At 44.7% G+C, this 23,176-nt stretch overlaps 1 protein-coding gene and 1 pseudogene across 2 annotated transcripts in view; both read right to left on the bottom strand.

Moving 5' to 3' along the window:
- GRIA1 (glutamate ionotropic receptor AMPA type subunit 1) overlaps nt 1–23,176 on the bottom strand; it is a 289,213-nt gene that overhangs the window by 144,504 nt on the left and 121,533 nt on the right. The window lies entirely within an intron of this gene.
- The window catches only part of LOC105080935 (N6-Methyl-AMP deaminase-like), a 43,744-nt pseudogene continuing 25,124 nt past the window's right edge, over nt 4,557–23,176 (bottom strand).

Genomic DNA, 23,176 nt, shown 5'->3' with positions numbered 1-23,176 from the left:
GTTTATCCAAAGGCACTGAGGTGAGAGAGAGGAGGGGATCTTAGAGAAACTGTAGAAAAGCCAGGACACCTGGGGCAGGATGTGGCACAGAACTGGAGGTGGGGGGCACCAGGCTGCTAAAGGCCTTGCCAGGACTGGGGAGTTAAGCCACCATGTCAATGCTGCACTTCCTTTGGCTTTGGATTCATCTCAGCTTCTTGGGGCCTCTCTTCACCCTGGCCCTGGAGCCCAGTTGGGACATGGCAGCAAAGGGAGATGCAGAAGGGGAGGCATCCTCCCCTGATCAGACTCGTGTGCTAATTATGTGACACTAGTATTAATTACCAGGCACTGAAAGCCAATGAGATGTGACACTATGTGAGAATTAGATAAAGGCTGGGCTGGAATTAGACTCACCTTGTGGGCTGACATATAAAACCAGGGCCAGGGAGAAGGACAAATAGAACTTTGACTGATGGATCATAGGTTCCAGTGCCTGACGTGGGTTTGGAAAAGCAAATGCAAAGAAGCAAGTCTAGGAGTATGAACAACCCCTTCCCCTCTCTGGGCTGCATTTTCCCCATCTGGACAGTGGATTTCACAGTAAATCAGTGTTTCTCAAGTGTGTGTGTGTGTGTGTGTGTGTGTGTGTGAGAGAGAGAGAGAGAGAGAGAGATAGGGAAGGAGAGAGGGAGGGAGAGAGGGAGGGAGAAATACCTCTAATAGAACTTTTATACTCATTGGAGATGTGTAGTTCTACAGGTGGGGATTTCTTCTTTCTTCCATCCATCTTTCTTGTATCTATCTACCCATCCACCTGTCCAATGGATGTTTACTGCACATGTGGTGCATGTTAGGCAGTGGTGGTCCAGGGGGATGCAGCACTGGATAAGAAGACAAGAATCCCCTGTCATGGAGCTTAGGATCTAGAGCAGGGAGAGAGATGGTGTACACATCAGCAAGATCATTTTACCGTGTTACAAAGCAATCACATGGGATAATGTGAGAGTGACTGACGGGGCAACTTTAGATGAGATGGTGAGGGAGACCCTCTCTGTGGTACTAACATTTGAGCTGAGAAGTGAACCATAAGAAGGAGATGGCCAGGAAAAGGGCCAGGGAAGCAGTTTCAGGCAGAAGGAACCATCAGGACCAGGGTCCGGTGCAGAGAGCCATTCGTCTTGTGACATGGGGTGTGGTGGAAAGGTGGCCACCCCCTTGCCCATCATGCACCACAGATTCGTGGGGAACTTGGAGCTAAACTATTCGTAGCCAGCCTGCCCTGAGTCAGGGTTTTGTACATAGCAGAGCACCCCCACTGTGATCTATTGGAAATACAAAGGCTTTTTATAACAAGATTCAGGAAAAAACTGATGAGTTTGAGAAACAGAAAGAAGGCCAGCATAGATGTAGTGTAGAAAAAAGGAGAAAAGCAGTAGAGATGAAGGTGAATAAAAACTGATCATATAACTCTTGGAGTAAACTTAATGCTCCCCTAAGGTACATGGTACTTCATGTGTGGCTTGGGCACCTGCAGGGCTCTGGAGCATCGGCTGGGTCTGAGATGGTCAGTACTAGCTGGTCCTACCAGACCTTTTGGCTCTAACATCCTATATAGCTCAAGGCAGTGGAGGAGAGACACATAGAGGGGCAGGTTGTTCTGACTTAATGGAAAATGGGAAAGGGAACATCTTCTGACACAGATGTAACGGGGCTACGACCATGGAACAGTGCGTCCATTGGGTTCTAGTACAGACACTGCTGTTCTGGGATGTGTCTAGGCTTGCTTTAGGTTCTGGGTCTTCGCTCATGCTCTTGCTCCAGCCTGTACAGCCTTCCCAACTTCTGCCTTTTCCCTCTCCAGTTCTTTCCATTCTTTAAACACTGAGCTCAAATGCCACTTCTTCCACGAAGTTCTTGTGCCTCCCCATTCCTAGCTGTGTTTAAAGGTCTCTGTCCTTCTTTCACATGTCCGTGGAAGTTTGTGCCTCTTACCCGCTTTTATCCAGCACTCATGCTTTATTAGTTTGAATTCTTTGATTGCAAGAACAGAAATTAATGCATGCTAACTAAAGACAAGAAGAAGAAAGGATGTGAGGCACTCCCCAGCTTGAAGACGGGACCTTGGAGAAGACAGAAACTGCATCAGCTCTGGGAATCTAGCTGTGAGGATTTCATGGACATGTCTTCAGAGTGTCACCATTGCTCCAGCCATTTGTGATATCTGTCCCATACAGCTGAAGACTGGCCTTATTCAGGGTAGGAGTCATCCCTTAGTCAAGGGAAGGCAGAGAAACTAGCTGATTATCTTATTAAGATTCAGTAACCATCTTACTAAGATGTCAGCCAAAGGAAAATGGATACATTGAGGACGTAGAGAAAGATGGAGGTCAGGCATATCAAACTAACAGATGCCTACTACATTTCTGTTTGCTAGTATTTTATATAATTAAAAGCCTGAGATCATGTTAGGAGCTCCATAAATGTCACATACATCTAAACACAAAGGTTAAGTAAGGAGCTATGTCTAATTCAGTCTTTGTTGCCTGTCTCCTATGGGTTATACACTGTGGAGTAGAGTGGAATAAGACAGATGATGTCTCTGCCTTCATAAAGCTTATTCTTTACAGTCCCTAGAGGGCATCACACAATGATGACACAATATTCTGGTAAATGAGAGAATGAGGAATGAATGAATGAATACAAATCATTTACCTATATTAATCTGTTGATACTGTTCTTGACAATTGACCTAATCTTGCTTCCACAGCATTTCTTGCATTGGGTGGTCTCATTAGTTTTCCTTTGTGTTATCAAATGACTTGTGTAGTTATATCTTTTCATCCACAGTTGATGTGTAAGCTCCCTTGAAGGCAGACGTCCTTCAACTCTTATTTTTCTTGGTACGTGCAATGTAAAGTATCCGAGGCAGAGCTGGGTAGGGAATGAGCATAAGTGCTTGGCGATGTTACTTGTTTCACAGTCTTCTAAGTTAAGCTGACCATGTAGCAGCCATGAACTTGAGGGATATGCTGCATTGCCCACCCCTCATCCAACCTCCCCATGCTCAGCCCCCTGGACTCTGTCACTCACTCCCTGTTATCTTAGGCCGATAGAGAGTGAGAGCCATGATCTCCGGCTGGCATCCGAAACCCAGCCAACCTTAATGTATTCCACCCACAACACCCAGCCTCCTTAGCCAGTGCTCCCTAGGCAAGAAGGTTTACATCCCATTACATAACTTAACCCCGAGGATGTCGAAAGGATTCAGAACGAGGGCGCTCCCACCCTGCACAGCAAACTGCTCAGCATCACTAGCACCAGGCAGTCTCATGGGAAGAGGACCTTTCAGAGAGATTTCATATAACCACACCCATATATATGTGTGTGCTGTCCTCCCAGACCTATCGCTTAACCCAAGAACAGTCGGCTCATAGATTGTTAGTGCTGAAGGGTACCTGGTCTGAGGGCCTATCAGCCTAGAGAAAAGCCTCCTCCTAGACAGCTGTCTGACCAACTCCACTTTAAAGTCTATTGAATTTACATGTGCTGGGAATATGCAGAACCCGGTGTCAAGAGTATCACTAACCACAGGTAGACCCCCTCCCTCACACATTGCCGGCATCCTGCCCACTACCCGGCTGTTCTGGGTGGCTGCCACTAGCTGGGGGAAACACTACTCTTCTTATTTATTATTATAGTTATGTCACCTCTTCAGTGTTTACTGTGTGCCAAATTCTGCTCTAAGCGCTATCATTTATGCCTCACAACAGCTCTATAATTCTTCTTTTCCTATTTCATGCATGAGGAAGCGGAAGTTCAGGGAGATTAATTAATTTTTCACAGTCATTCATGTGATAAGTGACAAAGCTGGGATGTACATCCAGCTCTGTCCCACTCCCCGGCCTGTGCCCTGAACCATGTTAACTCTGTCCCCTGAAAGTCTGTCATCACAAACCAGAGCTTTCATTCCCTTGATAATAACGCCAGCCAACACTGTGCACTTCCTGCGTGACAGGGACTCCGCTACGTGCTTTCCATGAATTCCTCGCTTACCATTACCATCCCCATTTTATGGAGAAAAAGCTGAGGCTAATTAACTGGCCCAAGGTCACACAGCCTCTCAGTGGATGATTCAGAATCCGGACAGAGGAATTCCAACTTCAGAGCCGTCACTCTGATCCTCTGTGCCAGGTTTCAGCAACTTCTTCTGCAAAGGAGCAAATAGTAACTGTCCTAGGCTTTGAGGGTCCCACAGTATATGCTGTAACTGCTCTCTGCAGCTTTTCTAGCACAAAAGCAGCCAAACACTGAATGTAAATAGCTGGGTGGGAAATTTTATATACAATGTAAACCTTGGTTACAAAGACAGGCATTGTGCTGGATTTGGCCAGTGGTCGGCTCCTCCTCTAAGCGATCCTGCTACTGCATCGCAAGAAGGGTGAAGTGTTACATTTTGAGAGAGGTCATAATAGCTCGTAGTGTATTACACGATTTTTAAATCGCTCACATCGATTTTCTCTTGGGAATACCGAGCGAGGCAGGTCAGGGAGGAATGATGGCCTTTGAGCCTGCGTTCAGATGAGGAACCAAGGATCGTGCACCTGGGGAACGATGGACACAGGTGTGAGCCCGTGTCTTCCTTTCCATGTCTCGTGGTTCTTCTGCAGTGGCTCTGTATTCACACTGTGGGGAGGGCAGGGGAAAGGAACCCAGAGAGGGTCAAAGTCAATCAATGACACCCTGATATGACTGAGGCCGCTGCTTGCTGGTTCTGTCCAAGAGCCAGTGGGGCACTTAAGCTCACAGAGTCCACTTGAAATGTTGACACAGGACAGTAATACACCAAGTAGGTGGGGTGGTTCTGAGTTCCAGGTGTCCTCTCCTATGCATTGGCTGGCTTTGGGCTAAAGGAGGCTGTCCCACTTCCTCATGGCCAAAGGTGTCTCTGATGAGATAGCAGGGGAACTCAAGACTTGGGAGGGCAGGTGCTTTCAGAGGTTTATTTTAAAAATTGGTATGTACCAGAAGACGACAGTATTGTGGATGGACCCTATAAGGCCAGGTCTCAGGCACACGTGGAGGCTTAGTCAGAAGTGCTGGGTCAGGGGCTCATTCTGGGGCTGGGCTGAAGGGCTGGACGAGGTTTGAACTTGAATTTGACACCGAGGTCAAGGCTCATTTTGGGGTTGGGTCCTGGGGCTGAGATGAAGGCTGCAGAGCAGGGCTGGGGTGAGTGCTCACTCACCTTCACTTGGGGGTGAAAGGTGGGGTTCACTGAAGAGTCCAGGCAGGGACTCCATCTACCTAGCAGCCTTTGTGCAGCCTTTGGGAACTAGCATAGTAACCAACCAGAGCAGAATGAACTATCACTGCAAGGAACACCAGGTAAATCAGTCATGAAATGAAACCAGACTTGCCCTTTGACTGTGTTGATTCTGTTCCCTGGGTGAGTGGGAAAAATATTTTATTTCTCATTTGCTATTGTTTCCCTATGAAAATCATACATATAAATGGATTTTCATAAGCCAAGTGGAAAACTTACAATGCACTGCACACCCATGAACTTGACTGGCACCTGTCAATCAAAGCAAAGTTTTTCCGATCCGCAGATGATTGCCTGAGGGTGCCCTAAATCAGTGAAATTCATTTTTCCGGCTGAGGAGGTGAAAGGACAAAAATGAAGGATGAACTAAGGCTACAGAAACAAGAACTTCCAGCTCTCAGAACCGAATGACACCACCAGAAAACCAAATTCCACCTCATCTCATCTGAATTCTCTCCTGACCCCTGTCCTTGGCTGATTTCTTGAGCTGAACACTAACCAAGTACGGCGGTGGATACAGAAGAAAAGCTCAGTCCTTTTGTCTTTCCCACCTGCTCTTCGAATCCATGATCTCAGAAAAGCATACTGAGAATACAGAATTTTAAACAAATGCTCAACCAGTAGAGTCTTATTAAAAACGTGTACTTGCCTTTCCATTCCAACGGGGGTGCGAAGGTCAATGAAGAATCTACCAATGAGGGTGCACTGAAATTTAGGGCTGCCCAGCCCCTCTCTCTCCAATCACACCTGCTCCCAGGCCACGCCCTCTCTGCCTCGCTTCACACTGGTTTTTTACCTTTCAGGACAGTCCAAACTTTTTTCTACTTCATTTTCTATCTATCTATTTATTTATTATTTTATTGAAGTGTAGCTGATTTCAAATGTTAGTTTCAGATATATAGCAGAGTGATTCAGTTATACACATACGTATTTTTTTTTCAGATTCTTTTCCATTATAGCTCATTACAACTGCATACGGTTCCCTGTGCTATACAGTAGGTCCTTGTTGTTTATCTATTTTATGTATAGTGGTATCTGTTAATCCCAAACTCCTAATTTATCCTTCCCCAGCCCTTCCCCTCCCTTTAGCAACCATTGGTTTGTTTTCTATGTCCGGAGGCAAACTTTTTTGCCTTAGGGGTTTTACACATGCTGTTCTCCCCTAGAAAGCTCTTCCAACCCTCTTCATGCAGCTCACTCCTTATTCTTTAGGACTCAGCTTTAGTGTTCTTTCTTCAGAGATGCCTTCTTGAAAGTATACTCCTGCCCTTTTATTTATTTACTTTTTTGTGGCACCTTATTTCCATCACAGCTTATCCCTGTCTTTAATTATCCTCTTTAGTGGTTTTGCTTGTGTAATTTCATTTCCCCAAATACAGCGGGGATCATGACTATTTCATCTCCCACTCCAGTCCTAGTGTCTAGCACAGTACTTTGCAGGAGGGAGGCACCAAAACATTTGCTGAATGGAATGGATGAATGAATGACCGATGACCAGACAAACTGCTGGTTCTCTGTATGACCTTCTGCAAGTTATTTCCCGCCTTTGGAGTTTATTTCCTCATTTGTAACAGAAGTGAGATTCAATCAGCTCTAACACTCTTCCACCGCTAAAAAATACACATTTTCTTATTTATCGCTTGACAGATTGGAGAGTTGAGGCATAAAAAAAACCAAGCTGTCCAGAAGACTCAGGTGTCTCAGGTCTCCTAGACAATTTCTACCAAATGAGTCTCTTTAGCAGAAGCCCACCTGCCTTCTTTGCAGAGATGCCCCCACCCCCACCCTGCGCCAACCACCTCTCGTATTTTGTTGCCTTTGTACCAAAATTTGAATCACTTCTCAAGGTTTCTCAAAACATGGGGTGACACAGCTCCTGCTAAGAAACAGTCCAGGTGCCTTGAATTCTAGAAAAGATTCTGCGAATAAAATGTTCAGGGATGTTCTTTCTGTCTGTCTCCACTAAACTAAGATCGAGGCGTGTGTGTGGCGGGGGAAAGGCTGAGATTTGGACTAATTCTGGGGAAAACAGTGAGTGAGGAAGGAGGGAGTAGAAGGCACAGGCACAGACATAATGTAGAACTGCTGAGAGCATTTGAGGAAAGCGTGAATGAACATGAAGCTAATGTACTAGTTTTTTTTTTGTTTGTTTTTTTTTTTTGCTTTGGTGTACTGCACCCACAGAGCTCCACATGGGAGAGCCACACTGGCCCTGTCCACCTCTCAAGCCTCATTCTGAACAGTCCACTGAATGCTGGAGGCTACAATGCTGTGCGCAGCAAGCCGTTTCCTTCTGGGTCTCCATGGTTCTGCACACATTCCTCAAAAATGCCCCTCAACACCTGAAAAACTCCTACACAACCTTCAAGACCCCAATCAGAGATGTCAGCTTCACTGGGAAGCCTTCCAACCCTCCCAGATAAAACTAATTACTTCTTCCTCTGAGTTTCTAGTGCACTTTCTTCCTCACTGCTTATCTTGATATTCTATGGTTCAACATTTTCATGTCTGTCTCTTCATTAGACTGTGAATTTCTGCAGGGTAGGGCTGGGTCTCATTTGTGTTTGAAGTCTCAGAGCCTAGCCCTGGTCTTGATATAGTAGAAGCTCAGTAGTTACTGAATACGTCTTGGTTTTCCCACCTGTGAAATGAGGACGATGACACCTGTCTTACCTGCTGTGAGATTACCAAAGTCCTAAATTCACTATACAGTGTAGTAAGCCGTCATTTTATTCAAATTGATCCAACCCAAATGTGATGTGGACCAGACAGAACATTATTATTCATTTTATTCAGGTAAACTTCCAAGGGTTAAGAGGCTTGCTCTGACTTGCACAGCCAATAAACATCAAACTTGAAAAAGAAAACCAACTTGCTTGAATTCTGGTAGGGTTTTTTTCCCCCATAAGATCACAAATGCATTTTAAAAATTGGCTGTAAGTTCAGCCATGCTGATTGATTGACTAAAGAAAACACAGATATAAGTCCTTCTAAAGATGCCACAAACATAGCTACTACTATGACTACCCACCACCCTCCACCGTGGCTTGTGCTATGTCACCACTCACCCTGCATAGACACCCTCCGTATCTGTATCTGTGGGTTCCGCATCCACAGAGCAACCAATTGTGGATTGAAAATATTTGGGGGAAAAAATCTGGGAAGCTCCAAAAGCAAAACTTGCACTTGCCGCATGCCACAGCTCTTTACGTAGCACTTGCATTGTATTTACAACCACTTCACAACATTTATAGTATCGTATTCGATATTGTAAGTAATCTAGAGATGATTTGAAATATACGGGAGGATGTGCAAATACTATGCCATTTTATAAAAGGGACCTGAGCATCCTTGGATTTTGGTATCTGAGGAGGGTCCTGGAGCCAGTCCCCTGTGGATACTGAGGAATGACTATAATACTGACTGCATTTTATTACTTCCTTTATCACTTTTCTTTATCCCTGCCTCCACCCTGCCCTTTTTCCCGGTTTCACACCCTCATCTGTTCTTCCCATGGCAGCCAGAATGTTCTTTTGAAAATGGAGAGGGGGTCCTGTCAATACTGTCCTGCTGAGCCCCCAAGGGCGTCCTCATCATACTGTCAATAATGTTTATACTCTTTGCATGACCTCTGAGGGTCCGCCTTGTCTGAATCCTGCTGACCTGAAGTTTCATTCATCCTCTCCCTTTCCCTCATCCACTGCTGCAGCTCCTCCCACATACCAGCCCCCACCCCCATGCTGTTCCCTCTGCCTACAACTCTTCGGCTCAGTTGGCTTCCTCCCATCTTCCAAGGACCACCACCCACTGTTGTCTATCACTGCACTCAGTTTGTTTCTTTCACAGCACTTTAATCAAGTTGTACTTGCAGTAGACACCTTTTTACCTGGTGGAATGGGGACTGTGATTAGATTATTTGGAAAAAGATGGTTAAAAGATGATTATCTGGAAAAGATTGTTTTTGTGTGTATGTGGCTTAAGCAATAAGGCCTTCATTACTGACTTTTACTTCCAAAAGATGATTAAAAGAGAATCACAAAAAATGATTCATAGCAGGTATTTCTTTTAGCTTAAAACACCTAAGTGCACATGTATTTATCCATCTTTTGATGTAGTGGGAACTTGAAGACAGTTATAAATGTAAGCGCAAAATTTGTGTGTGTGTGTGTTTTTCCCCCAGACTTTTATAGCCATCTTGCCTACACCGAGTATTACAGTGTTTTCACTGATTCATCTTTGAGCCTTTCAAAAGCATTTAAGTTAGTTTCCAAAGAAATAAGACCACGTTTTTTTGCACTGATATCTCACCAGTACATAATTTTTAGTTATATTGCAAAAATAAAATAAAAACACAGAAGTATAAATAGGTTTGGAAACAAATGGAGTTGATTCCTACTACACCTTGAACAAAGTTGACGTGAGCAGAAACATATGGGCTGATCAGAGAAGAGGCTACTGACCAGAAGCTGTCAGCTCACCAGGGGCATCAGGTGTGGTGTCTGTAGAGATAATGGAGAATGCAGTTCAATCCAAAGAGACGGTTGAATGGAAGTTGGTTATGAGAAGCTTCACTGCATCTGGTTGGTTGTTGGCTTGTTGATTATCTGTCCCTATTTTAGGCTGTAAGTTTGTGAGGACAGAGCCTCTTTCTTCTTTTCCAGCATGCCTACCCAGCACATAACATAATCCTTAGCATTTGAAGTACAGTCAATGCCAAGTAAATGAATTAACAGGTGAGTGGGCTATTGCCCTTCTTAAGTGAAGAATTTTGTTTACTCAACTGTGAGAGATCAAGCATAGACTATGAATGCATGGTCATTTTCAGATCCAAACTCTGTTACCACTTACCACATCCAACAAACACCTCTATGCTTCAAATTCTCTTTTTCTCTGTACAGTCTGCACATACTTTACAGCATTGTGTTACTGACCTCCCTCATACACACACCTCGAACAACCACTACAGCCGTGTCACTACCTACCCTCCCACCTGGGGCCGTTTGTTGGTTTAGGATGACCCCCTCCCCCATTGCCTCTTCCAAGACATGTAAGGAGGTGGCAAAGTCACTTTGGGCAGTGATGCTGGAGCTGCTGGATTTGTTTCTTTGGGGTGTTTTGAGCATAGGTAGGAGGGACCTATTTCACCCTGAAGGTCTGAGTGGAGAGCTTGGATCTGCCTTACTCAAGAAATTGGGCAAAACTTCTCCCCCTGCCTTGCATTGCTTTGGGTTGGTCTTTTCTGGTCCCCACAGTGCTGAGATCCATAGAGCCAAGACTAGGTGAGCACCTCAAGGAAAGAAGCGTTCATGGGTTCTTCAGCTTACAGAAGTTGTGGTTTGATGCAACAGCCACAAGATAATAATCATTGGGTTTCGATTTTTTTTCCCTTCAATTTATTCCTTAGCATCTCTCCCTTTCATATCTAAGGAGAGAGAGGGGCTGTTTGAGGATTTGGGGATTCTGGTTACCAGCATAATAGCAGTGTCAACAAATGATGATGATGGTAATTCCTGATATTGCATATGATTGAGCCCTTTAATGCTACGAACTAGACTACATGTTTTATATTAATTAACAGTTTTCATCTTTGTAACAGTCCTAGAAGGTATTTATTATTATTATTATTATTATTATTATTATTATTATTACTTTATAAAAAAATGACTGAGGTACAGGTAGGTGGAGGTCACAGAACTGATAAAGGCAGAGCTAGAATTCAAACCTATGTATGTTTGATCCCACAGGGTGAGTTCTGTTATGCCATTATGCTAAAGTGCCTTGCCCTGTATCTAACCTAACATTCACTAAGTAATGAACACATTGACTCAACACACCATATGTGATATAGTATGGGGAAAACAGGAAGTAAGGCCCCTGCCTTTAAGAGGGACATTCTAATGTGATGAGGAAGACAAGGTCACGAACCACTAACAAAAAACAGACATGAGATAATGAAATAAATTCTACCATAGACAGACAGCACGTTCTGCACATTGAGAGGAAAGGACAATTCCTTCTCAAGACCGAGACCAAGGTGGACCTGGAACCTAGCCTTCCTTCCCATTAGAGCTCAGGTGCAGCTTTGGAATCCTCCTCGGCCTGGTCACCACCACCGAACAGCTGGAGCTGTCATGTGAGATTAAAAGCTTTTGCTTCCTTGTAAAGAAGCTGTGGTATTTACATACACAAGGGAACACTTCTCAGCCATAAAAAAACAATAAAATAATGCCATTTGCAGCAACATGGATGAAACGAGATCATCATTCTAAGTGAAGTAAGCCAGAAAGAGAAAGAAAAATACCATATGATATCAGTCATATGTGGAATCTAAAAAAAGAAAAAAGAAGACGCTAATAAACTTATCTATAGAACAGAAACAGACTCACAGGCATAGTAAACAATTTTATGGTTACCGAGAGGAAGAGGGGTAGGAAGGAGTAAATTGGGAGTTCCAGATTTGCAAAGACTAACTACTATATATAACATAGATAAACAATAAGTTTCTTCCATATAGCACAGGGAACTATATTCAGTATCTTGTAGTAACTTATAATGAAAAAGAATATGAAAAGAAATGTATGTATGTATATGTATGACTGAAACATTATGCTGTACACCAGAAATTGACACAGCAATGTAAACTGACTATACTTCAATAATTTTTTAAAAAAAGGCATTTACACCCTTGTTCTCAGGGGAGCAGGAGAAGGCAAGCCTTAAATTTGACTCATTTTTATCAACTTCCTACAACGTTGGTCATCACAAAACATTTCCCGCCTGCCTGCTTCTCACTTTTTAATGCTGAGGCAGTTGAAAGTGTTTTCTGTCTTCTCACCTCACTGGTTGTCAACTGGGTTCTGAGCTGCAACGGCCCCAAGTCAGCACATGGTGTGTGAGAGACATCCAAAGATGCCTTGTACGAGCAGGGGCTGCGTGTACCACGTGGACCTCCAGGAGGGCTGCCCCTTCCAGCTTTACCCAGAGCCAGGAGGGAGGTGAAGGAAGAGAAGGAAATGCATCTTTGACCTCATCAGAGCCTGTCTGCAGAGCAGAGGCACAGAGGTACTTGGGAAGCCATCCAGGGCACATTGGCCTGTGAGCCTCCACACACTTGGGTCCCACCCCTGCCTGCCTCTCTACATAAACTTGCCAAGTGTCTTCCTGTCTCTGGCTCCTGTGGGCCTCCCTGGTAAAGCACAAGATTTGGCTGCAGTTCCCTGTGGTTCCAACATTCTTATCAGCAGGAGGATGAACAGGAGACGGAACAAAGCTGGGCTGTGGACCAGACAGGGCTGGACCCAAGAAGCTGACTTTGATAATGGTTCTTGTGTATTCACTGCTGAATCTGAAATGCCTCGAAACGTATACCCTGCAGTGTAGAACCGCACTGTGTGAAGAATGAGAAAACAAAACTCAGTCATTTGGTCTATTATGTGGACAAGAACACCAAAGTAACACGAAGCCAAAAAAAGGCAAAACTGTAATTCAGGAGCACAGGAAAGTGCTGGTGGGCCAGTGTCTGGGGGACGGAAAATGCAAACAGGGTGAAGGCAAATGCAAAGGAACATGTAGGTGTGTTTAGTTAATCTTTGAAGTTGTCTAAATGTCCAACAGTGGCTGGCTCGCCTCAGGTGCTGCCCAGATGAACTAGATACAGTCCACTCAGTAGTAATCACACAGGTAGTAACAGCTACCATTTATTGAGCATTTGCTAAGCCCTTGCATTACTAAACATATGCAGTAATTAATTTCTTTATTTCCCACAACAATCCCAAGAAGAAGGTACTAGTGTCTCCTTCTGCAGATGGAGATGCCAAGGTTCCAGGTCACACAGACATGGTAGATCTGGGAGTCAAAAACCCAGGTCATCCTGAGCTTCAACTTGATGTTTGGAGCCATTCTGCCTTCAGAAAAGCAAATGTGGACGTCGTGACTTCCTCTTTACACCGGCTCCCCAGTGATGAAGAGAATTTCGCCACAGCCCTTCTCCACTCATTCCAGTCCTTCAAGATCCCAGTCAGACGCCACCGCTTCTGTGAGAGCCCCCGTCGGAATCATCCATCCTGGGCTCCCAGAGCTCTTAGCTTGTACTTCCATTAGCACACTTGGCACTTTCTGCCTCGTGTTGGAGTTAACTGTGTCTGAGCCTCCCTCTACTCTGCACTGAAAGCAAGTTGTTTGGACTTTGGTATGGCACCTAGAGTCTTGCATTAACGCTCGCCGAGACTGGATTTGTCTCCTGTCTTCTGTGATGAGCATTTCCCTTAAGCACAGGAGCTGTGTCTTAGAAATTTTTCTGTGTGCCTGGCACTCAACAGAGCTTTGGAAACATGCCTTCTAACTCAGGCTGGTGCACGCAGCTGGTGTCTCCATTCTGTCTGATCTGTCAACTGTGACCCTCCTCTGGTGCCTGGTGTGCTTTTCCTCGCACCCTTGGTCAGGGTCATTGAGCAAGGTCAGGCAGAGGTCAGGGACTCCTGTGAGGAGTATCTCTCAGACAACTGAGAAGGCGGGGCTGCTGTCTTTTCTCATGACTCTCTTGTCCCTGTGGTCCCCTCTCCTCCAGTGGAGGCCTGTCCGCTTTCGTGTCTTCAGAGTTCATTTGAGGGAAAGGATTGCTTGTTCATTCTCTTACTCTGGAGGGACTGACTTCCTTCTTCCTGGGGAAGAAAGGCTCTGATCCCTATGAAAAAATCTTTAGAGATCATTTTTCAAAGGAGGGAGGCTTCAAGGGCCACCTGGAACACTTAGGTTCGTATGCCCATGTTCACTCCTGGCTGGACATCGAGGTAGTTAAGAGAGTCTGACGATGGATAGACTGGAGTCAGTTCCCCACTCCATCCCTTGGGTGAGTTAATTAATAACTCTGAAACATTTGCTTCCTCATCTGTATCATAAAAATAATAATATTACCCACCTAGTGGGGCTGCTCTGAGAACTAAGTGCATTTGGAATGTGTTTTCCTCACAGTTCCTGGATAACACTGTGTCTGTTGCTACAGTTGCTACTGTTGCATTGTTGTTGCTGTTTTATAAACAGCATCCTCTGGCCACTACGAGAGATAAGATTATGCAGCTGAAAATTTGACCTCTGCAGTTAGTAGGAAATGCAAAATCACGTGTAGCTTCTAGTCGGTTGCCTAAGAATAGCTGGAGTTAACTTTCTATTTAAAAATAACCTGCACGTTTTTAGGTTTTCAGAATCGAACGAAGACGCTTTGGAGAGTGCCCTTATCACTTGTGCGGTTTTACAGAAAACTGAAGCTCAGAAAGGTGGAATGACACCTCCAGGGTCGATCAGCCAAAACTCAGCTGCGCTGGGGCTCAAACTCAGGTTTTCAGACCCCAGTCCAGTGTAGCTCCCACTGAGTATCTCTTGAGCTACTGCCCTTTTCTTAGATTTAACCATCGTGCGTTCTTTTAGCTTTTCCACCAGTTCCTATGGTAACCCGAGCACCATCTGAAGTTGCTGCTTTGCCCAGGATTGAGAAGATGACAGTAACATATCTTGCTACACAATCATTACTAAGATGAGTCTATTTCTTTATGCAGATAAGTTTCCACTCCACTCTAACTGTCCCTTAGCATTAGTTCTTCGTGAGCTAATTCTGCCAAAGCCAATGTGCCAATGTCTGTATTGGTCCTGAGGGTTGAAGTTCTAGTCTTTTCATTCAAAGGCTGTGACTGAACTCAAATGCTGATGAGAACTGCGCTGGCATTCTGGGGATGGGCTTCAGCAGGACAAAATATAAAGAAAACAGGCTAGGTTTGTCATTCTCCACATTGAGAGAGCAGAGTCAAGGCCTAGCATAGCTGGTAGAGGTGAGACAAGGCCAGATCTTGGGTGGAAGCCAACCAAGCTGCACCTCTGGGAAAGAGACCCTCGCCCTGACCCGGCAGGCAGCGCTTAGTCGCGGAGCCCCTGGACAATCACTCTGTCACTCTGCCCTAAACACATGCGCAAATGTGCCTTGCACTTTACCGCCTCCAGATTTTTTTTCACGCTGCTTCTTCTGCTTTCCTCTATTACTTAAAGTTTTTAAAAAGGGACACAAACAAACGTATTTGCAAGACAGAGACAGACTCACAGACATAGAAATCAAACTTATAGTTACCGGCGGGGAAGGGATAAATTGAGAGTTTAGGACTTGCAGCTACTGACTACTATATATGAAACGGATAAATAGCAGAGTCCTACTGTACAGCTTAGGGGACTGTATTCAACACCTCGTAACGGCCTATAGTGAAAAAGAATAAGAAAAGGAATGTATGTACGTACACATGAATCATATGCTGTACACCAGAAGTTAACACAACATTGTAAATAGACTGTACTTGAATTAAAAAAAAAAAACCATATAGGACTTTGTAGCATCTAAAAAGTATTTTTATGTCCGCCATGTTGCTCAGTCATCATAACAACACAATGAGACCAGTACGTGTCGCCGATATTTCACAGACAAGAAAGTGGGAGATCAGAGTCGTGAAAGGACTTGCCTCGGGCCACACGGCTCATCCCCGCAGTCACATCTTCTTTATTCTCTGCTCTCCAGGGTCACTGGTTTCCCACATGACCGAGCTGATAGAACTCCACTGGACTGACACTGGACTTGGGCACCACGTCGTCACCTGGGTTTGAATCCTGGCACTCGCCACGGTCCTGTGGCCTGCCTCTGAGAGTCTGTGCCTCAGTTTATTCATATGCAGAATGGGAGTAATCATAGCCTCGCTCTCAAAAGACTGAGAGGAGGAAACGAGTGAGTGTGTGCAGAGCACTCAGAACAGCGGCTGACACAAAACACCCACTCAGTAAATGTTGCCATAGGAACCAGGCCATGTCCTGTCTGAATTTCCTCTCTGCCAGGGCTCATCTGGAATGCCAGGAAGCGCAATTCTGACTTTTCGTAAATACATGCAATTCCTGTTTCGTTTAGACCCTGTAATCATCTGTGCTTTGCTCACAGCACACGTGTGTATGCTCTGCTGTGTGCTGGAGAGGTCTGTGAACTCGTTTTTTCTCGTCCTGCTCACCCCTCGCCTGTGAGTGCTGTGGTTCAGAGAGGCAGCTCTGATGGAAGCACATCCCCTGCAGAGCCCAGCGTGATGCTTGATGCCAAAGAGGAAGACGACTGGCAACTGCTGGTGACACTGAACTCAGTCGCACCCAGAATTCCAGTTCCTGTGAAGTCCCAGAATGTTAGGGCTAGAAAGTCTCCTTAAGAGATTAGCCAATCCTGCACTAATGCCAGGTAACTGGGCTGCTGGAGGAGGAAGATACTTGTCCAGAGTCATATGGCGTATTAGTGGCAGCCGTAGGAATAGAAACCAGATCTTGCCACTACCCGCAGCCCTGGGCTTCACCCAAAGCTCCGGGCTGTGTCTCTTTCCATGGAATGGAGGAAAAGATAGCCATGTACCTGAATTAAAGAGAGAAGCATGGGGCAAATGACAGCACACAGCTAAGTTTCAGCACCAGTATTGCTCAAAAAATAGGGATGTATTAGGGATGCACGTCCAGAAGCCTACGGCGGGGAGGGACGTGAATAAATTGCACAGCCGATGAGGCAGTTCCTCTGAACTGACTGGTATTTCTCTGCTGCATGAATGGTTCAGGAGTCCTGCGAAGGAGAAGCTTCAGGGTTCAGGGTATTCAGCGCAAACCTTTAAGTGGTTCTTTGCCTCTTTCTGTTTACCATGTAATCTAAACTGGAGTCCTCCAACCTTGGACTCCAGGTCACCTTCTTCATGTTGGGATATGTACGTAGAAGATGCTAAGATACAGAGATACTCAGTCCCTGTACACGGAGGCCATTTCTTACAGTTCTCCGTGGGATGATCTAATTTGGTAGGGATGAGAAAGGTATAGTCCTTATCAGCCTGCCCCCCAGAGTCTCGTCTCCACAGACTACTGTCAAGTTTTTTTCCCCTTGCTGAGGTTTCAGATAATGTTTAAAATGTACAAAGAATCAGAGATAATTCTTCCCTGGTCACCATGACTTGAGCAGAGAAATGTTTTGATTCCTGGTACTGCTAAAGCTTGTCTTCCAAAGTAAGATATGTAAGTCTTAAGAAGATAACGCTCCCCCATCATCTCAGATGCAAATGCTTTGGGGGAGGAGGACCAGTGAGAACCCAGGTTGTGATGGCTGCAGGGGGTGCTTTAGGGGAGCTCTATAAGCAGACATAGCCCCAGGGTGGGGGACAACTGAGGCTTACACCCCAGTTGGTCAGATAATGAAACCCAAGTCTGCCCTTAACCACAGTGTGAGCCTCTGAAAATCGGGGGACACGTTAGTTTGCCAAGTCAAGGTTAGTGAGCGATGAATGTTCACAGCACAGCCGTCCTGGAGAGAAATGCCCAGATGGCAAACAGCTAGAACTTCAGGACTTCAGGAGAAGTCACCTTTTCCTTTTGATCTCTATGTCCAATGCATGAGTCACTTAAACATTTTTTTTTTACTGTCCAGGATAAAAAGTGCTTATAACAGTGAAAGGTGAAGCTGAGACGGGGAGAAGTGAAAAAGACTTTTTGCAAAGGAAATTCATCCAGAAGTCTTTTCCCACCGCTGACTGATGTGGTGGTACCAATTAGTCTCCTGCTGTTTATCAGGACCAGTTGCTGTTGTTGTATTGTTATTTCAGTCCACACGTGGCTTTGTCAAATATACTGTGAGAACAATATTTGATTATCTTTCAAAGAGCTCACATACCATCTCACCACCACCATAAACCATGTGCAAAGCAAACTGGCACTAACTTATTATCATTTTTGTCTTAAAGGGCCACCCTCTCACTGTCTCTGATCAATATCAACTTCCAAAGTACTCCACAGATGAGCCATCAGGTGTGTTGGATGCATCCTTTTGGGGTGGCATTTCTAGACTTAGGTTTCCCTTGGGAAGGACAGAGCTGACTTGACATATAGGGAACCCATTACTTGCGAACAGAGCCATTTCCTGTCCCATCAACATCTTCCACGTTGATGGAAGTAACAGAGGTAAAATATGAAAATGGAATTGGCCTACAAATTCTGAAGTCTAGTGGATTCATAAGACTGATTGTTCTTCATTGTTGTTTGGTTTTCACTGTTACGCTTAATCAACGTCTTCCCTTTTTTTAATGAAAACCTTATGCCCTCTCTCCCTGAATGTTCCATCAGTTCATAACACCCTGGGCTGTCACTTGTGACCTTCTGGGAACATATAATATGCCCCCACTGATGCCGTTGAGCTCTAAGTTCCTCGAAGTCAGAGACAGCCTTACACTAATAGGAAAGAGCTCTGGGGGTCCGTCCCTCTCTGTGCTAAGTCCTGGAGGCAGTGACCTCTGTAGTGCAGGGTCAGCAAATGCATGACACATATGCTCCCCTTTCCTGCACCCAAGCCAGACATCACTAATCGATCGTGGCATCCTTTCCTGGTGCGCCCTGTCAAGGCCTCCCAAGTCCTCATCATCAGCATTCTTGGAAGCCATTACCAATTTATCAGGATTGACAGGCTCAATAAAAACCTATTTTCCGGTCTAGCCTTAATGGTTCCAAGCCAGGGCTTTGGAATTGGACTGACCTGAATTCAAATCCCAACACTGCCATTGATGCACAGGTTACATGGCATGAAGTACAGTAGCCCGAGTGCCCTAAATCTCAGTTTTCTCCACTTTAAAATGACCAAGTCCTCTCATGCTTCGGAAGCCTACATTTAGGTATTTCCTCCTCTGAGAAACCTGTATTTACCTGAGACTGAGGGTAGATGCCTCACCTAGACCTCTGAAAACACCCTGAGCTTGCTCTTCATAATTCTGCATTTTGTCTAATTCCCCCCATTGGTGTATGAGCTCCTTGAAGGCAGTTAGACTTTGACAGCTGGATTTTCAGAGCCCAGTAAAAGGCTTGGTACATTCAACAGTTCAAAACACCACTGACCCATAAAAATCACTTAAAACAGTGCTAGGAATACATGTGATAAATGCTTTAAAAGCATTTGTTATTTTCACATTTGTTGTTATGTTCCGTCACTTGGAGGCTCAGGGGAGAAGGCCTACCACAGAGCTGACTTCTGTACACGTTTGGTTTCATTTTGTTCCGCTGTGACTCTTCAGCTGCAAGGGTACCAAGGTATCTGTATTTTCTGAATCTTGAGAGATGCATTCTTGCAACAGAGCCATGTTTTCCTTTCTCAGACCTGTAAAACCTAACATGGGGCCTTGTACGTAAGGGGTCTACTTGAGCGTGTTTTGGGCCACACCTACCGTATTTGCTAACACTGGTGTACCCCAGCGCGACCTGGCCTAGACCAGACCTTTAGGGACCTACACTAGACACTCTTCCAGGTTACTGGAGCCCTGCCATTCTCTTTTGAGTACCCCTGGCCAACGGATCAGCCCAGGAGGTGTGTCCTGGGATAATCACTTACGGCAGTGGGTCTCAAACTTGAGCATGCAGTGTGCATCAGAATTCCCTGGAGTGCTTGTGAAAATGCAGGCTGCATGGCCCACCCCCAGAATTTCTGATTCAATAAGTTTGAGGTGGGGCTGGAGAATTTGCATTTCTAACATGTTCCTGGATAATCCTTCTGTTGCTGGTCCTAGACTATATTTGGAGATTCACTGACTAATGGAATAAAGGAGATGAGAAAGGAACACCCTTGTCTAGAGAAGAAACCTTAAGTTCTATTTACCAGCTCCCAGATTGGTGATGATCTCCACCCGCATCCTGCAAGCTGTATTTGCAACCGATTCTCCTTAAAGTCAAGGAAACTTACACCCAAGTAGCAGCTGCAGGACCTTGCTGAAGGATGAAAAAGCAGAGCTTCTAAATGTTGCTGATGGTGCTTACGCATTTCCTTCCTTCTCAGTTGACAACCAGTGAAACGACTTGATACTTTAATATCTTACAGTAAATGTCATACTTGTGTGAGATACTTTATATTTTTCCAGAACACTTTCATCTGTATCATCACATTTGGTTTTAGAACAACTGCTTACAAGGGCAGAAGGAGGTAGAAATTAGCATCACTCTTTGAATGACAAGGCAGAATATAACCAGGATCCACCATCCTCGACTCTTTGCCAGGTCTCTTTCCATGATACCACATAGTCTTTGGTGCACATGTAAGTTCTGCCTTTGAACCCCCTTCATGCAACAAACCTTAATTTATTTCAGCTTGTTACAGATGGTTTGAGCTAGAAGACAACAGAAGGAGATCTGCTAATCAGAAGGTTCTTAGGGGATACAGATTCCTTTGAGAACCTCAGGAAAGCTTTGGACTCTTTTCCAAAACAATTCAGACGCCTTAACATATAATACAACTTACATACAGTTTCAGGTTTTAAAAGGACCTCTCAAAGTCAGGGGCCACCATGTTTCATGACTGTGAGAGGCACCATTCCCAGTGAAATAACTGTGGTCCTGTAACTTCCAACCGTAAACTACAGAAGGACAGAGGCTGTACATTTGCCGTTTTGGCTGGCTGGTTGCTTGCTTGCTTTTTGTGATTTTTAACAGATGAGCAAACTGAGATTCAAGAACCTGAGTGATTATTTCTCAGGTATCACAGTTAAATAAAGGCAGAACTAGGGTGGAAACGAGGCTCCTTCCAGAAGGCAATGCAGGGCTGTGGAAGGAAACTGGCTTTGGAGTCAGGGAATCTTTCAGTCTCAGCTTGTATTACCTACTGGCTGTAAGGCCTTGCTTAACCTCTGAAAGATTTAATCTCCTCATTTTACACATAGGAATCAGAAAATCAAATACTGTTTAAAATCTATTCTGATAGGGTACATTTAGTGTAAGGATCAAATGAAAGAAAATACATCAAGTGCTAACACACATTGTGACACCCGGGAGGCTGGAAATCCCCTGCCTCCCAGGCTATTTTCTCAGCTCAAGTGCAACAATTGGATAAATTTTCCCTTCTCTCAGAGCAGGTCGATACTACCTCAGGGGGATCAGGTAGACACCCCTGGGTCCTCTGGATCATATAAACTTACATATGATCTCATTACTTATGATTGTGCTCAGTGCTCAGGTGCTTGCACCACTGTCCCATGTGGAATCTCAAGGACATTTGTCCCCTCTCTAAGCATGGGTGCAAATATAGAAAAGAAAATGTCTCACTGAAGGGGAAGAAAGCCCAGATTACGGTCGTGTCTAATTCTCCCAGTATTTTTCAGTTCTTATTTCAGCCTGTGCAAGATTCATTCTTCCCACTGCACAGGAAGCACATTATACTTCCTAATCTACAGAGGGTAATGATGTTCACCCTAAGTTTTCATTCTGTATTTGCATCTAATTCACATTTAAAGTTCAGCAGAATTTATAGGTCACTTCACTGTATACATTTCCTTGTGTCTTATACATAAAAAAACAAGATCCTTGTTTTAGCTTATTATTAAACCCCAGAATGCCAGGAATGGAAGGACTTGTAGAGGCTTCATCGAACTCCCTTATGTGACAGGCAGGAGGTAGGTGCTCTGGGATGGGGAAATTGTCCTTGAGTCAGACTACTGTCTACCCTTGAACATACGTTTCCTGACTCTACATTCAGCATCCTCACCATGTATTTCCTGACCTGCCTCAGATTTCAAGATACTTGAAAGGTCAAGCAGTTGTAGGACATTTTCCCACTCTTAATTTCCTCCTACTCTTCTTTTTTTTTTTTTTTCCTGAAAGAAGTCTGGTGAACAGTGGGATAAAAAAGGCTGGTCCTGGCTCTGGCTGTTGCTTTTATCAAGCTCCCATTGCACTCCCTCTCACCCATACCTTCTGTGTTACATGGGCAGCTATGCATCTTACTCCCCAAGACCACGGGCTGTGTTCCTGCCTGATTAACTCTCCTGTCCTCTCTGCAGACACAAAGCCCATCTTCTTGAGCTTCTTGAAGTTCTTTTAAAGAGGAGATCTTTCCCCAGGGAAACTGCTCTGAATCAGCCTTTTGAAATGAGTCAGAACTTAAGATTCCTCAACTCTAGATGACTGGTTTGATGGATTCAATAACAAAAAGAGTTCAAATGACTGAAGAACAAGGATGAGGTAGGGTTCCTGATCTGTCTCAAGACTCCTTTCTGATTTTGCCTAATGACCTATGGGTACCATGGCTCCATCCCCATGGAATCATGAGGAAATATACATCTTTAATGAGATATGTCCTTTCATTAGCTAAGTTAACAGAATAAAGAGAGAAAACAGTTTAAACCGAACTGCATTTCTAGCAAGCTATTAAGACCTGCCCCTGGCCTAAGTGAGGTCATGGCTGTGTGTTATCTAAGTCTGCACAGACAGATCAGCTGCATGAACTGTGTGAGGTCATTGTTCTGAAATGCCTCCATTATTAGCACTGTCAGGAAATGGCATCTTTGAGAAAGTAGTAAACAGATTTATCTTGTAAGTAGCTAAATAATTTTACATGTTTTGAAGAGAACTCCTAATAGGTTCTACACATGTCCTTACTTTTGTAAAAAGAGCTTAATTTACACAGCTTTACCTTGGCCGATGTGGTGGTGCTGCAGATGGTAAATATTTTCAGAGCAAAGTGCTGTATTTCTTACTTTTTTCCACTCTCGATTTCCTGGAATGGAAGCTGGTCTATAGTAGGCATATGATAACTGGTTGCTGATTAATAATTGTGACCTCTGGTGTACATGACAACTCCCTTAAGGACTCCTGAGAGGGTAGGGTATTTGTTTGTTGGTTTTGGTTCCCAGACAGCTTCATACTTGGTGAGTCTGTAGTCTCTCCTGGACCTTCCCCCCTTGTCACCTGTCCCTTCTCCCCTTGTCGGCAGCCAGTGCGCACTCCTCCAGCCTCCACTCACCTGCTCTTCTCACCTGGCATCTATTGTTAACAAGTCCAGTGACCAAGCCCGTTAAATCACTCAAC

This window comes from Camelus bactrianus, chromosome 3, assembly GCF_048773025.1.
Source record: "Camelus bactrianus isolate YW-2024 breed Bactrian camel chromosome 3, ASM4877302v1, whole genome shotgun sequence".
Classification (NCBI taxonomy): Eukaryota; Metazoa; Chordata; class Mammalia; order Artiodactyla; family Camelidae; genus Camelus; species Camelus bactrianus.
The sequence above is the reverse complement of the archived record's forward strand: the minus strand, read 5'-3'. Positions and strand labels throughout refer to the sequence as shown.